Here is a 12,497-nt window from a genome sequence, read left to right as displayed (position 1 = left end):
GCCTGGGCTCCATGAGATGCTGTCTCCAAAATAAAGTTGAGAGTTTAAACAGCCCATGAATACTGAAATTTATTCTGCACCAAGAAATGTAGGGAGTGCAGGTACAAACAGCTGCCAGTTCTTACTGCAGATTTCCATCTATTTCTAAGCCTAATGTCAAACCCTCTAAGTTACAACATCTCCAAAAAAAAAAAAAAAAAAAGTTACTAGTATGACTATTGAAAATAGGTTCCAACAAGTTGATGAAAAATTAAGACATTCATCCTATGCACACCTTCACCTTTAATCCCAGCACTTGGGAGGCAGAGGCAGGCAAATCTCAGTGAATTCAAAGCCAGTCTGGTCTACAAAGTGAGTTCCAGGACAGCTAGGACTGTTACATAGAGAAACCCTGTCTTGAAAAAACATTTTAAAAAAAAAAAGACTTTGTAAATTAACAACAACAACAAAAAAAAAATGTTGTAAACTAAGATTACAGAATACTGGGCTGGAGAGATGGCTCAGTGGTTAAGAACACTAGCTGCTCTTCCAGAGGACCCAGGTTCAATTCCCAGCACCCACATTGTAGGTCATAACTGTCTGTAACTCAACATCTGACACCTTCATACCAATGCACTCATAAAATAAAAATTAAAAAAAAGATTACAGAATACTAAATATCCATTATGAGAATATAAATTTCACATGCAAAGCTTTTCTTATAAGTATTCCAATTGATACTGTATAATCTAAGAGTTATAATCATGTTGGACAGACCATCTCAATTTTTATGTATTCTTCTGGGATGGTTTGACTGGTTTGGTACTGGGATGGCTGTCTGGGTTTGGGAATGTGTTTTGTTTATTGACTTTTTTGGACAGAATCTCCTGTAGCTCAAACTGGCTTCAAACTCACTATGTGGATAAGGTTAGCCTTAAACCAATCCTCTTGCATTTACCTCCCTCCCAAGTGCTAAGATTACATATGTGTACCACCACAGCAAGCATCTTGTGTTTTTTTGTTTGTTTGTTTAATGAACATGTACTATAACATTTATAATCAGAAGTAATTTCATTTTAAAAGGGAACTATATGAGAAGAAAAGAGCTAAGAAGGGGTAGAGGGAAAAAGAAAAGATAAAAGGTAGAAGGAAAAGTAAATAATATGTCTTCCATCCTATGTGGAATTAAATTTAACAATACACATACATATATATGAATGACATGAAATCAGATGAAGTGGAAGAAAGAAGGCCGCCACAGGAATCGAGGAGCAAAGGGCAAAAGAATTTACATGCAAAGTACAATGTTATACATGAATGAAATTATTTTTACACTAAGAAGACAAACTTTTTAAAGAAATTAGCCAGCAAGATGGTTCAGCAGATAAAGACACCTACTGCTGCCAAGTAACAACCTTAGTTTGAATCCTTTGGACAAGCAAAGTGAAGAGAACTGACTCCCACAAGTTGACCTCTGAACTCTGCATACATGTTGTGCACACATCTCAAGTGCCCACCTACATCCACAACATGAACACACACACACACACACACACACACACACACACACACACACACACACAAAATAAAAATAAAGTAAAAAAATTTAAACCTAAAAAGAAAGTTACAAGGCTAGGGAGACAACACAATAGGTAAAGTGCTTGCCACATAGTCATGAAGACCTGAGTTCAATCCCCAGAAAGCACCTAAAACTGTGTGTTAGTGACACACGCTTGTAATTCCAGCACTGAAGACGAAGCAAACATAAACAGGCAGATCTTTGGAGCCAGAAGGTCAGCCAGCTGGTCAGCTTAGACAAATCCAAATACAAACCACCAGGGACCAATGAGAGACTGTCTCAAAATACAAGACAGGCAGTTCTCAAAAACTGGCACCCAAAGTTAAGATCTAGCCTCTGCTCAAATGCACATGCACACACATACATACCTGCACATAACTATGCAGCCCAGGCTGCCCTCAAACTCAGAGATCCTCATGCCTCTGCTTCTAGAGTGCTAGGATTAAAGGTGTATGCCACACCCTATACAAATTTAGATAATAAACGCAGTTCTCAAAACAACATTTTTACCATTAGCAATATACTAACTTATCTTTTTAAGGCTTTTTAAAAATAACAGCACTGATTGCATTACCCTATAATATGCCACTCAACATTTAGAAAGCACAGTTCTGGGGCTGGAGAAATTGCAGAGGACCTGGTTTGGTTCCTAGAAACCACATGGAAGCTCATAATCACCAGTAACTCTCCAGCTCCAGGGGCTCTGACAACTCCATGACCTCCAAAGGCTCCTGCACACACATGGTATACACACATACACAAAAAGTTTAAAAAAAAATTAAAAATGAACTAAAACACAGTTCTAAAACTTTACACAGAATATGTGAAGCTCTTTGCTCCAACCACTTTCTACCACAGCTCCAAAATAAGAAAACAAATCAAGCCTGACAATGATGGCTCAGGCCTATAATCCCAGCATTTGGGAGGCAGAGGCAGGCAGATCTCAGTGAGTTCAAAGCCACCCTGGTCTACAAAACCTGATCTACAAAGTTCCAGGATAGCCAGGACTGTTATACAAAGAAACCCTATCTCAAAAAAAGGAGGTGAGGGGAGGGGAGGGGAAGAGAAGGGAGGGAAAGGGGGGGGAGGAGAGGGGAGGGGAGAGGATCAAATATAGTCTATTCTTCATGATCATTATAGGCATTTGAATTGATGGTCTTTACTCCAGATTGAGTAGCAAGGCCCAACCAGGGCTCACACTGCAAGATGAGATCTTCTCTCCTGGAGCCCCTGCAACACTATTAACAGATGCAAGTATTGAATGGTTTCTCCACTTCTGTTGCCTTATCAGTGGCATTAGGAAATTCTACATTTGAACCACATGCATCTGTTTTAGCACTGTTCACAAGTCAACTCTGTTTATTTGGGGGATAAGGAGGCAAGGTTTCTCTGTGCAGCCCTGGCTGTCCTGTAACTCACACTGTAGACCAGGCTGTCCTCAAAACCACAGAAATCCACCTGCCTCTGCCTCCTGGGTGCTGGGATTAAAGGTGTGCACCAACACTGCCCAGGCGCCCTAGAATTCTATTTAAAAAGGTTTTCACGAAAGAGTTAGCTCATCTAGATAGGTGGTAGTGCTGCACACCTTTAATCCCAGCACTCGGGAGGCAGAGGCAGGCGGATCTCTGTGGGTTTGAAGACAGCTTGGTCTAAAGAGCTTGTTCCAGGACAGGCTCCAAAAAACAGAGAAACCCTATCTTGAAAAAAGAAAAAAAAAAAATGTAGGGGCTGAAGAGATGGCTCAAAAGTTAAGAGCACTGGCTGTTCTTCCAGAGGACCCAGGTTCAGTTCCCAGCACCCACATAATGGCTCACAACTATCTGTGTAACTCCAACTCCGAATACCCTTACACAGACATACATGCAGGCAAAATACTAAAATAAAAGTGAGCAAATTATTATTATTTTGTTTTGTTTTGTTTTTCGAGACAGGGTTTCTCTGTGTAGCTTTGGAGCCTATCCTGGCACTTGCTCTGGTGACCAGGCTGGCCTTGAACTCAGAGATCCAACTACCTCTGCCTCCCGTGTGCTGGGATTAAAGGTGTGCGCCACCAACGCCCATCTTAGAGCAAATTATTTTTAAAAAAGAATTCTAATGCAATAGGATTCTAACATCATTACATTTTTAGGTTGTTTTTCATGTGCACCATTCCACTTGATCTTCCTCACAACATGTGAAGTAAGTAGACACTGTTCTTCCTTTAATATGAGGGAATTTTATATAGCTTGCCCAAAACAAAGCTAATAAGCAGCACTAGGCAGATTCAAAACTTAACTGGTCTATCGACTATCACGATAAAAACAATTTGCATTTTTAGTGTATTATGAACTTAAAAATACAATTACAGTACAAAAATTAAAATGAAAGCATATCAGTACCAAAATCACAAAATTAAGATTAAAAAAATAGCAATGACATGTTAATAGCTACAGTAGTTGCCTTGAATTACTGGGAACCCTAGTTCAATCCAATATGGATGTAACATCATACTTAATTCTAAATTGATGTTTCACTGATTTTGAAATTACATAGAAATTCACCATAGATGGTCTAAGGAGACAGCTCGGGAAATAGAAGCACTTGCAGCCAAAACTGACAACCTAAATTCCATTCCCAGAACCCACATGATGGAGAGAAATCAACTCCTACAAGCTGTCCTCTGACCTACACATGTGTACCATGGCATGCATGCACCCACATTCATACACACAAATAAATAAGTGTAATTCCTAAAACTTAAAAACAAAGTCACCATTTAAAATTACAGAAAGAAACAACCAGCCATATATATAGACTGCAAACTTCTCCCCAAAACATTCTTAGTATTATGTCTTCACACAAAATTATAATGTTCCCTCTGAAACCCAACTTGATTTCAACATTAAGGAAATTACAAAAGCATAAGTATGCTATTTCTGCATATTTGCAACATGCATTCAATTTCCAGAGCAATTTTGGGAAATGTATAAAATCCATAAGCTAAAAGCAAAACCCAAGACGGATTATTATTTCTGGAATTTTAGGGCAAAGGCTTTTTTTTATCTCTGGAATTTTAGGACAAAGGTTTTGTTAACATTTTTTAAATTTTTTTGTGTGTGTCTATTCATATGTGTGCCATTGCACACATGTGGTCTGAAGACAACTTGGAGTTGTTTTCTCCTTCCACCACATGGGTCCAGGAGATCAAACTTAGGCCTGGCAGTAGGTGTCTTTACCCAGTGACCCATCTCTCCTGCTTCTGTTTTCATTTTTCAAGACGAGGTCTTACTATGAAGCCCTGGCTGATGTGTCACTTGCTTATGTAGCCCGCAATGATCTCAAACTCCTGGCAATTTTAGCCCAAATTATTATTTCTTTTAAATAAAAGATGCACTTTCCTATATTTAAAAAAATTTAATGTGTAAAATTAGTCTAAATATGAGCTCTAAATTATCTAGATAAGCAAACTCAAGTCCAGAGAAATAATATCCCAACAGCAATTAATGACACAATGAAATCATGATCCATGATCTGTCTGCCAGTGAAGAATTTTCCATCAGTCTATACTACCTATAAATTCAACAAAATGTATTAACTCCTCAAGTTTTAAATACATTAAGACTCAAAAACAAAGCTGGGTGGTGGCTGCACATGCCTTTAGTCCCAGTGTTTGGGAGGCAGAGACAGACTGATCTCTGAGTTCAAGACCAACCTGGTCTACAGAGCGAGTTCCAGGACAGGCTCCTAAAACTACAGAGAAACCCTGTCTCAGAAAAAAAAAAAAAAAAATTAAAAAAGACTCAAAAACAGGGTTCACAATCTACAGAAAACAGAAAAGTCAAAAGTTGCAAAGAATGAAAACGCCCTCTTCAATGTAAAACACCAAGTAACTTTTAATAACTAATGCTGCTTTTTTCTCATACCAATACTGTTCACTGGCTTAAAAAAAAATCTGTAAAGAAAATTCTGCTGAGAACTGTGCTAAGCAGTAGGGATATCAGGAAACAAAAGGCTTCTGGTATTTACTGAATTACGTGTACCTCTCTAAAAATATTTCTCTATGATATGACAGGATGAGACCCTACGCAACTATAACAACACCTTCTTTCACCTCTTCCAAATTGTAACAATCCTCAACACATCCCCTCTGAAGTATGAATACATCCCTTGACAACTCAGAATTCCACTTTACCACACAAAGTATTAGCCAGGACTGTAAGCAGGGTTTTAAACTGACTTTACCACACCTCAAAGCCTGGGGCAAATTTCAAGAACTTTTCACAATCCACGGTACACCTTCCAGGTTTGCAACCCTGGTCTCAAATGACTGTAAGGCACCCTCCCACCCTCCACTTTACTAGAAACCCGAGTCAGATGGTTTAGGAGTAACTACAATGTCGGTATGTTAGAAAGCACCTTCAGGACCCTGCAGTGGGCAGGAAGCTGACTTCATGCCTCACTTCCTCTACTTTCTTCCAGGTTCTTCCGTGTATCTCTGAACATACCTCGAGTTAGACAGCATCTAATTTATTTGATAAAATGTGTTCTATCACCTTGTAAACAAATTCACTATGCTGCTCACAACTGCTCAGAGTTATCTAAATGTATCTAAAATTGTAGAGCTGAAAGATGTTTTCATAGGCAATCAAACTAACCTTCTAGAAGCTTCCAAATTTAGTCTAATAATACAGTGCACAGCGTTTACCCAAAACAGTGTCATTCTGTAAACTCTTGTACTCACTGAAGTCATTGAAAAGAAGTCTGTCTTTGGCCACCAACTCATGTTATTTGGTCTCCAAGTAAAAACACAAAAACATGTTTCTTTTGCTACACTGAAACATGGCAGAATCTCAAAGGGAAAGGAATCCTTCACGTCCCCACAAACAAAATCAAATATTTGATAAGAATCACCTTGTATAATTCAATAACCTCTGACGGTTCACTGTTCTCATTATGAGAAACGAAGTTGAACCTCCACTACAAGAGTATATGCACTGTTTAATACAAAAAACTAAATGTCAAAAAAAACAAGTAGATGTCAAGATAGTAAGAAAAGTAAGAATGTAAACTTCAGTCCGAAGACGACTGAACATCAAGATCTAACAGAAGCCCTTGTATAAAACTCACAAGTGAAATAAACAGACTCCATAGTGCCTATTACTGTGCGCAAACTCTACTCCAAATTTTTGAAATAAGTTTTCTGACCCCCAACCAACAATATCATCTTAGGTCCTGAAATGCAATATATGCAGCACAATTTCAACTCAAAAAATAACACTAATCTTTTGCAGAGCTATTTCGCCAATGCTCCCTGAGCTCTTTCAACCACCCCTGAACCTTCATTCCCCTTCAAGTACTACCAGGTCAGGAGGATGCCCTGGGCAGTCAGGCTGAGGCCCGCACGGCTCGCCCGTGGGTCCCAACAGCACGACTTCCAGCCTCTCCCACAGACTCGGCCAGGGCCTCAGGCCACACACTCACCTCCCGGGGGCCCGGAAGCATTTTCCAGGGCGCTCCAGGGGTAGCGTCCCACATTCTGAGTGCTACCGGCAGCCAGGTTCAGGATGGCCGCCCAGCTCGGCGACCCCGCCTCCCCCGCGTCTCCCGGTGGGGCCTCTGAGCTCCACTCCACGAGCTTGCCCCCACCCCGGCCACAGCGGCCACCCGGCCACCCGGGCCACCCGGGCCACCCGGGCCACCACGGCCACCACGGCCCCCCGCCCGCCGCCACCTCCTCCGCCGGTGACAGCCGCCGCGCCCGGCCGAGGCCCGCCCCTCCTCCAGCACCTCCTCGCCACCGGAGCCGGGGGGTGGGCTTCTTACCAGGTGGCAGGACATGGCGAGGCCCGTCACAGCACGGCCTCCTCCGCCACCCCACGAGGCTGCCAGCCAGGGCCGGCGTGGGGCAGCGCCTGAGCCGCTGGAGCGTCTCCGCCGGCTACTCCGCTGCCGCCGCCGCCTCCTCACAACCACAACAACATGGCGGCAGCGGCCACACAGAGCGCGCCCCCGAGACCGATCGGAGCTGCTAGCGGGGGCGCGCGCGCACGCTCCGGCGCGCCGTCGGCGGTCGGGGGTGGGTAGAAGTGGGCTGGTTGTCACGGGATGGACGAGGGCGGGACCTGGCGAGTTGGCCACGCCCCAGGATGTGGGCGGGGCTTCAGGGTGGCAGAAAGTGGCTGCCGAGAAGCACCCGGAGGAGTCAGGCGAAAAGAGAATAGAAACATGGGAAATGAATACATGAGCCGTTGCAAATTAAGAAAAAGAAAACTAAGGACTGGAAAGACTTTTCAGGAGGCTTCTATTGCTAGCTTAGTAGCTCAAGACAGTACTTTGGCTTACTTTACTTTCCCCAGCAAGCATAGTCAATATAAAACAAACTTAATGCGGTGCGTGTAAATATACTGTGCTTCAGGTTATGCTCAGAATACAAGTTCAAACTGCCTCAACCTCAGCTCATAATAAAAATATCAGTGCAGGGCTGGAGAGATGGCTCAGCGGTTAAGAGCACTGGCTGTTCTTCCAGAGGTCCTGAGTTCAATTCCCAGCAAACACATGGTGGCTCACAACCTCCTTGAATGAGATCTGATGCCGTCTGCCTGCATGCAAGCATAAGACTGTATACATAATAAATAAATAAATAAATAAACAAACAAAATCTTTAAAAAAAAATCAGTGCTGCTGGGCGGTGGTGGCACACCCTTTAATCCCAGCACTCGGGAAGCAGAGGCAGGTAGATGGATATACGTAAGTTCGAGGTCAACTTGGTCTACAGAGTGAGTTCCAGGACAGCCAGGACTATTTCACAGAGAAACCCTGTCTCAAAAAAAAAAAAAAAAAAAAAAAAAAAAAAAAAAAATCTCAGTGCTCAAACAAAGCCAAAAAAAAAGCAACAACAACAAAACTGCTCAAACTGGCCTGCAGAAGAATCCCATAGTCCAACAATGTACTAACGACCCCTTGGGGATCCAACGACCCTTTCACAGGGGCCGTATATCAGATATTCTGCACATTAGATATTTACATTACGATTCATAACAGTAGCAAAATTACAGTTATGAAGTAGTAAGGAAGATAATTTTATGGCTGGGGGGGTCACCACAACAAGTGGAATTGTATTTAAAAATGGCAGCATTAAGAGTTAAGAACCACCGCCTTAGGTCCTAATCTCTCATTCTCTCAGATGAGTCCTTGACTTTTCCAGAAAACAAATGAAATTTATCCCTGTGTTTGCTACACTGTTATTGTTTTTTTCCACAGCACTCTGCAATTCTTTGTTTCTTTGTATTCAACATCATTGCCTTCTGTCCCACTGGAATTTAAGAACAATTAGGGAAAAAAGGATGCTGTCTTATTTGTCAGTGGGTCTCCAGGAACTAGAATTGCACTACACAATAGCCAGACAAATCTCCTAATTAACTAGATGAATCGCCACAACTTTTACAAATGAATAAATAAAACCTAGAATAAACTGAACTTAACTAAAAATTCAAACCCAGACCCAGCCCATCAACAAAACTACACTATCACTCACTAGGTTGTGATACCAACTACATCACAAAATCTCAAGGAAGGCATTACATCTCAGTTCAAAGTTAGAAAAGACTTCCCACTACTCTCTGAGAAACTGATGTCTTTTTCCTCTTCCATGCAGCTGGTTGTGTCTCAGTTTTCACCTTCACTAGAAAAGCACAAGACTAATTTGAAGCACAATGATTGTATCTCTTGAACCTAAAAATTAACAAAAGGTAGTGATAGGAATAAACTCTACACTTTCATTTATATGCCATTGTCCTGATTTCCTCTTCCGTATATTACCATGGCCTTTGTGGGACAGGAAAGGAAATAGGGCATAAAATAGATGAATGGCATGATATATAGAGTAATAAATGGACTGCCACCAATGGGTGGCCACTGATTGAATTGGAACTAGCACTTAACTGCCAGGACAATGCCCTGTTGGATAGCTAGCTGCTAATGAAGTGGCTCTGGATAGACAGCTCAACCACTCCACCAGTCTCACAGTCCCCACAATCCACATGGAAAGAGCAAACAGGTTGGCATGTCATTTTCATCTCTTTTTATCAAGAATAACAATTTGCTTTTTGATCTGGAGTAAGGAAGGGAATCTTTGACTGGATCCTCAACCAGTATTTGAAACATTTGAAGGAATTTTCCTGTACCCATGAATTCACAGTATGCGTTGAATCTTTCCATGTGTATTAAGCTATTGTGAGCATTTTCTGCGTAAATCTAATGTCAAATTCACCTCAAGCTTATGATGTACCAGAGATGCGAAGGCTGGAGTTTAAACTCAAGCATTCTGACTTGGAGGAACATCTGTAAACATCATACTACACTTCATCTCCACTACTACTAACCTATAAGGTAGATGTTAGTAAATTGTCTCTAAACACAAAAGGCAAACTGCTGCATGGCCTTGAAAACTCACTTCAAGGGGGCTAGGGATATAGAGTGTGTGCTTAGCATGCACCAGGCCCTTACCTCAAAACAAATTTCAAGGGCAAGGGCCTAAGAAGACAAAACAAAGAGAGCTAGGCTAAATGTAATGATTTCAATTTGAATCCTGGTACTACCACAGGCTTGTTTCTCATTTCCTTTTCCTGCGTTCCAGTTTGCTGGTCACCCATGTGGTCATTGTCACTACTGTGCTTATCACACAGAGGTGTGTAAAAGTTCTCTGATGTAATGGATCTGAAGGAGTTTTAGATTTGTTTATTTTATGTGCATGGATTTTTGCCTGCATGTATGTCTGTGCACCATCTGTGTGTTTGGTGCCCATGGAGGCACCAGATGAGTGCATCAGATCCCCTAGAAATGGAGTGACAAATGATTGTGAGACACTATGTAGATACTGGGAACCAAACCCAGTCCTCTGCAAGAGCAGCCAGTGCTTTTAACCGCTGAGCCATCTCTCCAACCCCGAGATTTGAGGACATTTTATATCTTACAAAGAAACTAAACCAGTAGATAACATCCTTGCAAACAGAAGACAAAACCCAAAGGAGAGTCACAGGTGAGAGGAAAAGCAAGTCAGCTCTTTTCACAGCCCTATTTTTCAATAAGGGGCTTCTCCCCACCTGACCTTCCTCTCCCCCTTCCTGCTTTCTTCACTTCAGTCTCTCCTAGCCCTTTTGAAGACTCTTTGAATTAGCCCAAATAGAAAGGCTGACTGAAGGAGAGTGGAGGCTTCCCACAGTCTGGAAGAGTCCCTGGGTGTCCCTGGGAGTCCATCAACCCCTAAAAATGTGGACATCCCAACACTAGGTCCATTTGCTTACTGATAAAGCTATTCATTTCTGTGAAGCTTTGTGTGACATAGCCTCTGATCCTTACAAACCTCAGTAGCATCCTCTCTACCTGCCAATCCAGCTCACCAACCCAGCAATTAAGTTTCTAGCTGCTCAAAAAAAAAAAAAAACTTGTCCAAAGCAGGGGCAGAAATTGAAATGAAGTCATGTTTCCTAATGTGAACTCAGGACAGACAGCAAAGTTTTGGGGCTTCCCATCATATCCAACTAATTTTAGATAGCTCCCAGTCCAAGTAACATGATAAGTCACTCTTATCATAGTATATATGATTTATATGATTTCCTCTTCCCTTTTCTCCCTCCAAACCCTCCCATGTACCACCATTCTCCCTTTCAAATTCATGGTTTCTTTTTCTTTAATTGTTATGAATATATATATATATATATATATATATATATATATATATATATCAGGACTTTTTTTTTTTTTTTGGTTTTTCAAGACAGGGTTTCTCTGTGTAGCTTTGGAGCCTATCCTGGCACTCTCTCTGGAGACCAGGCTGGCCTCGAACTCAGAAATCTGCCTGCCTCTGCCTCCCGAGTGCTGGATTAAAGGTGTGCACCACCAACGCCCGGCTTCAGGGCCTATTTTTAACAAGCAAGAAAGGAAGCTTTCTACATTCAAGAAAAGATCACAGTGACATTAATGATATTAATGAGAATATAATTACTGTATCCAAAATCATGAAAGTGGTAATTTTTAAAAATAATATAAAGTATATGCCATTATTAGAAATTCTCCTTTTATTCTGAATCCAGTAGCGTGATTCTAAAACAAGACAAGGATAGCACTGCATGTATGCTTAAATTAAAATTTCCAGTAAGCATAAAATATTTCCCAGAATTTTTCAGACAGCACATGATACCCCTACTGATTGAAGTAGATCAGCTCAATTTCAGTACTAATTCAGTGTGGAACAATGTATTTCAAAATGTGGTCCACAAGTTATTTAGGTAACTTGAAATTCTCAAGGGTCTATATGGGTTAAAACTCTTTTCATAATAATACTAATTAATTACTTGTCTCTTTTTTAATAAATTTTATTTAAATTAGAAACAATCTTATTTTACACATCAATCCCAGTTCCCTCTCCCTCCCATCTTCCCATGCCCCCCACCGATACTCCCCATCTCATTCTCCATCCACTCCCCAGAGAGGGTGAGGCCTTTGAGGGATCATCAAAGTCTTTCAAGTCATTTGGGGCAGAGTCTAGGCCCTCCCCCATGTATCTAGACTAAGAGAATATTCATTCCTCCATGGGGAATGGGCTCCCGAAGTGCGATAGGAATAAATACTGATTCCGGGGGCTGGAGAGATGGCTCAGAGGTTAAGAGCACTGACTGCTCTTCCAGAGGCCCTGAGTTCAATTCCCAGCAACCACATGGTGGCTCACAACCATCCGTTATGAGATCTGATGCCCTCTTATGGTGTGCAAATATACATGGAAGCAGAATGTTGTATACATAATAAATAAAATCTTTACAAAATAAATAAATAAATAAATAAATACTGATTCCACTGCCAGAGGCCCTATAGACTGCCCAAACCTCCTAGCTTACACCCACGTGCAGGGGGAGTGGGGGAGCCTGGTTCCGTTCTATGCTGGTTCCCCAGCTGTCAGATTGAG

General features: G+C 41.6%; 1 protein-coding gene across 7 annotated transcripts in view; it reads right to left on the bottom strand.

Annotated features, from left to right (window-relative positions):
* Positions 1–7,590, bottom strand: part of Mtmr3 (myotubularin related protein 3) — a 103,358-nt gene extending 95,768 nt beyond the window's left edge. For 3 of the 7 annotated variants that reach the window (XM_027387332.2, XM_027387333.2, XM_027387335.2), the window contains exon 1: positions 7,361–7,588. The gene's annotated coding sequence lies outside the window, so the exon portion shown is untranslated. Of the gene's footprint in view, positions 1–7,360 lie in introns of all 7 variants that reach the window. The other 4 variants (XM_027387331.2, XM_027387330.2, XM_035452095.1 and 1 more) reach the window with 3 other exon arrangements.
* Positions 7,591–12,497: the final 4,907 nt, after the last annotated feature.

Source organism: Cricetulus griseus (assembly GCF_003668045.3).
Source record: "Cricetulus griseus strain 17A/GY chromosome 1 unlocalized genomic scaffold, alternate assembly CriGri-PICRH-1.0 chr1_1, whole genome shotgun sequence".
In the NCBI taxonomy this organism is placed as follows: Eukaryota; Metazoa; Chordata; class Mammalia; order Rodentia; family Cricetidae; genus Cricetulus; species Cricetulus griseus.
This window is presented reverse-complemented; position numbering and strand designations above follow the sequence as displayed.